The sequence below is a fragment of the Mus caroli genome, chromosome 17 (genome assembly GCF_900094665.2).
Source record: "Mus caroli chromosome 17, CAROLI_EIJ_v1.1, whole genome shotgun sequence".
NCBI lineage: Eukaryota > Metazoa > Chordata > Mammalia > Rodentia > Muridae > Mus > Mus caroli.
In genome coordinates this window covers 86,051,650-86,057,377 of record NC_034586.1, presented here as the reverse complement: position 1 = coordinate 86,057,377, position 5,728 = coordinate 86,051,650, and the positions used below count along the sequence as shown (strand labels likewise).

The following is a 5,728-nucleotide window of genomic DNA, read 5'->3' as shown; positions in this document are numbered from 1 at the left end:
AAAAAAAAAAAAAAAAAAAAAAAACCCTTCAACAAATACTTACTGCAAATCGTAACAGCAAATCGTTACTGTTCAAGGTACTGAACAAAAAGAAGTAACATGCATTCTCCAAGTTATGAGATATTCCTGAGCTTTCAAATTCATTCAGAAGATGATAATGACAATATAATACTGATAATAGTTACTATCATGAGAAACCACCATGTTGCTTTAAGCGATAGGAATGCATTAAACTCCTTTGTATATGAATGATTTCTCTTATTACCATATTTTACAGATCAGATTACCAACAGAGGCACCTGGAAACATAAGTACTTTGCCCAAGTTCCCATCAGGATAGCTGCTACAGATTAACATAATTAACATTTTTTAAGTACAAAACAGAAGCAGAAAGGAAGATTTGGGGTAACAATTTAATCAACACAAAACCAGAATTTAAAGTGGCCTGTTTTTCTGATGGATGTTTATAGAATACTTTTTCTTAGCTGATAGTGTTCAGATTTTGAAGAACAGGGAAGCCAAGGTTAATATTTGATTTTATGTTATTTACTCAACATCTCTTTAATAGGAAGGGATTTTTAAAAATATTTTAATGAAACACTCTGTGACTGCTCTTAGTTCTCAAGGCAAATAGCCCTATATAAGTCACTCTGAATCATCATAAAGACTGTAAACTTGACTAAATCAAAGAGAACATAAGAAGAAATAGAACAAGGATTGCAGTAACCCGATTCAGTTGATCATTCAACTTGTGGTTTCTAGGGTGACTAATCTGTCACCAAGTCAATAGTTGTTACTGCATTAATCTATGCCAGAAGGACAGAACAAGGGCAGTTCTTGGGTTCCCTACAGATCATGTCATTAAATGGAGACAATGTGCTAAGAGTGAGTTCAATTTTGCATTGTGTGTATATTCTTAAATATACAATTTATTGAAGTACCTAAAACCCATCTCAGGGAGGACCCCATGTGGAGGAAAGTACTGTCCTGTCCCTAGGTTTAGACTCTTCATTTGGGTCAAGAGCCCCATGTGTTCATTTTTTACTAAGCCTGCAAATTATGTAGTCTATTATGCCCATGGTATTATAGAAAGTAGCAAGAGTAGAGGCGTATGATGTACATGTCTAATTTCAACTTGCAATTACATTTTCCTGCTGACTCATAGCGGAAGGAAAAACAGTGAAGTCTCACTCTCCCAACTCATTACAATTAGACGAAGGCAAAGTGAAGCTGCTTAAGAAAGAATTTATGTGCTTTCGGTTTTTTGTTTTTTGTTTTTTGTTTTTTGTTTTTTGTTTTTTGTTTTTTGTTTTTTGTTTTTTGTTTTTGGTAGAGGTCCAACTAGTATCTTTTTTTTTTTTAATAATTATTTTTAAACTAGAAACTAATAACAAAGTCAAATGGCAGGCTGTGGGTGTCATAATAATCACCCAAGAAACACCTCATGTCATTTTTCCATTTTCCAATAGGAAGTTCTGTTGCCAAGTACCATGACTCAGGCTTTGGGCTGCAGCCATGTCTGCCTGTTTCCAGGGCTTTTCTCCATTCCTGCCTTGTCACAGTGACAAGGCTGGCTTCCAGCCTCCCATAAGTTCCTGCTAAGTGAATTGCCAATAACCCCGTCTTTAACACCTGAGGAAATTGATATAGAAGGAAACTTATTTTTAACCATACACACACACACACACACACACACACACACACACATAGGTACACAAGCATCAAACTTGAACATGAAACCTTCTAAAGTTAAAGAAAAGTAAGGTAACTCATACATTCTAGATTTTGTATTTTTTAAGCACTTTAGTTGTTTGTTTTTAGTTTGTGATTTTTCTTTCTTTATGTGAAACAAATGATAAAACCTGGGCAATACACTTAAACTAATTACCATACTTAAGGTCACCTTTGAATCAAAGGCAACAATGACTCTATAAACTGCAAGAGTTTTTGACTCTCAAACACTTGACTATTTACAGTGATGGCACACGCCTTTAATACCAGCACTTGGGAGGCAGAGGAAGGTGGATTTCTGAGTTTGAGGCCAGCCTGGTCTACAGAGTGAGTTCCAGGACAGCCAGGGCTACATAGAGAAACCCTGTTTTGAAAAAACCAAAAAAAAAAAAAAAAAAAAAAAAAGAAAGAAAGCAAGCTTGAGTAATTACAATAGTGACACTATGGCTTGCCAGCTGCATATAGTAAGTCTGATCAGCAGCGAATATTCCATCCCTGATTTAGTAGGATACAAGATCCTTCAGAATGATAGTCAGGATTTTGCCAAAACTGACATCATTGTTAGACACCAAATACATTTTCTAAATATAAGTGAATAGGAAAATGTGTTATGCAACCCAGAATAAGAAAGAATAATTATACAAGAGAGAGACATAGTAGGAATCATATTTGAATTCTCATGATTCTGTGATGTCCTGGTGTTAAACTTTCTCTCTCTTTCTAGCTTAATTAAAGGGTGTTAAAGGCAATTTAATGGTTTTAAAGAATATAATAGTCACATATGAATAAACAACCAATTTGTGTGTGTAAGATAATACATTGCCTTTCAGACTTTATTTATAAATTATGGAAATCTTAATATCTACATTCACATTGGTGGCAATATTTAGCCCAGACTGCTGTGCCAAAACACAATCTACTACTAATAAAAGAGAGACTGTAGGTGAATCATTTCTAGAATACAAATTATGTTGAGTTCTACCTGTCTATCATCTCTGCAAATTTTAGTTGATGGACTTGCAGAAAGAGCACCAAAAGTGTTCATGCTTACTAAGTGATGCTGTTGTAGAAGCAGATTGAGCATTGAGTTGTCTAGGTAGTGTTACAAGGGAAAGATTGCTGATGTTTTTGGGGAGATAGGTCACTGGCTCAGATCACTGGCTGTTCTTCCAAAGGACCCTTGTTCAATTCCCATCACACACACACACACACACACACACACACACACACACACACACACACGACTGGTCACAACTGTCTGCAACTCCAGATCCAGGGGACTCAACACTCTCACAGGGCCATACATGTAAGCAGACCACCAAATGCACACATAATAAAAAAATAAAATAAAATATTTTAAAAATTGTATTTTGTGATTAAGAGACTAAGTGCCTGAAAGAAATAGCCTATCTGTATACTTGGCATCTTTAGAATCTATCACAAGTGGTAAATAGCTACCTAAAAGATGTGAAAAGTTGTGGCATAATTCTGTCTTCTGGCACACAATTCTAATTTTATTAAAAGCCCAAACAGAAATGCTTGGATTTGCTCGATCCAGCTATATTACCTTTCAGTTCCAGAGGCAATTGTGATTTTTATTTAGTGGTCTCTTCTGGCTTCCTTGAAGTTTCCACCCCTTTAGTTTTAGTGTCCTCCATTGCTTCTCTGTATCCCCATTCCCATGCTCACAAACCACTTAAGCATTCACAAAATATTTGACCATATGGTTTCAATTTTTAAAATATCTGAAGTTAGTATCATGTAATCATTTCTTGCTCCCATAAGACTGAGTCCATCTTTGTTGACCAATTTTTGACTCATCTGAAAATATATTTTAAATTAATTTTCATATATAGGGTGAATGTTTTACAACCAGTTCAATAAAATAGTGAATCTGAAATTTCAAATTCCAAATTCAAGCTTATTCTACTATGCATACTGCTATACCTTGAAAGGTACAAGTCTTCACATTTAAACATTTATGGAGAAAGCATACATCTCCTTCAGTGTTGCCAGTAAAATGTTTACTGCTTTGAGGCTGCTGTGGGTTTCACCAATTCTTCTGCCCAGTGTTGGAATATCTACTTTAAATGCATATAGAACAGAGTTGCTGTAGATTTCTGAGTGAGATGAATAAAGCAATGAGACCAAAGACTGTTCACTGAGTTTGACCAGTTAGGTGACTTTATTAAGTCAATGCCACAGCAATCAGGGATCTGGGTCCTTTTCTCACACTGTATTTGATACTCAGGTAAATCGGCTCTAGCTCATGCAGTTGTATTCAAAATGCAAGATGGTGTTCCTTAGCTGGACACTCCTTGAAATCTGTTTTTGTCACAAATCTGTTTGGCTATTACATGATTAATTTATATTCATAACTTTAAAATATAATTTAGAGTGGTTCAAGAAAATAACTTACAAATAAGAGATTGAGCAGAAAAGCTAAAAACAAAAAAATCAAAACAAAAACAAAAACAAAAAACAAAACCAAATTTTCTTTTAAAGGGAAAATTAAAAAAGGAAGAAGAAGAATCTTATTGCTGAAACAGCACAGATCTTTAGCAGTGGCTCCACAGTATGTAGACAATAAAATAAGGCAGTAAGATGCTTATCACATGAGATTGGGAAGCACCTAACAGATCGTCAACACTCGGACTTTGTAACTAGAGAGTAAAGCAATACATGACCCAGGGCCTAAAATACAAGCAAGTCACAGGCAGCAGAGTCAGCACTATGTACCTTCTATAGAATAGTCAGTGATCTTCAAAGGCAATTGTGAAGATTTAAGAAAAAATATTTTTTATAAACTGGGTATAATCTTGAAAGTAAAGAATTATTGCAACCAGCTTCAGTAGCCTTTGGTTGGGTAGCTGATAGGAAAGGAGAAGTGAGGTCTCTATTGGGGGAGCTTATAATCACAACTCAGAAACAGTCAGGATTTCCAGGGTATTTCTGATGCTTCAGAATAGGAACCAGGCAACTCCTCTTTTTGCCTTTTTTAAATGTCTCCTTTGCATAAATACATGCAGGAAACATAATTAGTTTAAAAACAATGATAAAAGCTACTGTCACAGTTCACCCCTTGGAGTCCACATGCCCAAGCTTTCATTGTGAATAAAATGGAGGACAACCAACCAGGCCAGTCTGTAGAACTGTGCCTTCTCTGACCCAATTCTCTGAACAGGGAGAGCGTAACTCACCTCCACCATAACTGAAAAAAAAAAAGAGTCCCATAAACTTCTCTGTGATTTCACCACAGGAAACCTTTACGGTAATTTAATGCGCTCAATAACCTATGCACAACTCTGAGATATGGAATCCAGTATTTCTTGGTCCTGGATGAACATTTAGTGACTATTTATGCTGAGATTTCACGAGACCATCGGGTTGGTCATAATGTCCCCTTTAAAGTTATCATTTGACTACAAAAAAATAATAATCAAAAATTGTCACTTATCAAAATTGTCCTGGATTCATTGGAGTTTAATCATTTTAGAAAACAAACAAATATACAAACAAGAAACCCACTTCTCTGTGGAGTTCTCTCTAGCCTCCCACCTTCCACTCAGGCCAAAATGAATCTATTTGAGTTAATAACAGTAAGAAAGCCCTCAAACTGTAGAGAATGTCATTAGGATGTTAAGGCTTTTACATAGTTTCCAGGAAGGGAAGTATTGTAGAGCTGTCTGCTCTTTTCAAGTAAGAATGTTTAAACAAAGCCCCAGTAGTTTCCTTATAAGCTTTTATCAAACATGGACAATAGGAACAAGGAAGAAACTTCAAGGTAATAGAGTCAGTACATAGCAGACTAGAGATGAAAATCTAGGATTTTTGCCACTCAAAAGTTTGAATTACAATACATCATCTCCTTTCTTCTAAAGATTCTAAAAAATCTAAGATCACACTGATTTGACAATGAAAATTGAAATTCTCATTTTCCCTCTGTCACATTGTTTCTCTCTGTCTCTCTGTCTCTCTGTCTTTCGCTTTCTCTCTC

General features: G+C 35.6%; 1 protein-coding gene across 36 annotated transcripts in view; it reads left to right on the top strand.

The window, feature by feature from the left end:
• The window catches only part of Nrxn1 (neurexin 1), a 1,073,594-nt gene that overhangs the window by 507,344 nt on the left and 560,522 nt on the right, over positions 1-5,728 (top strand). The gene's annotated exons all lie outside the window — the stretch shown is intronic.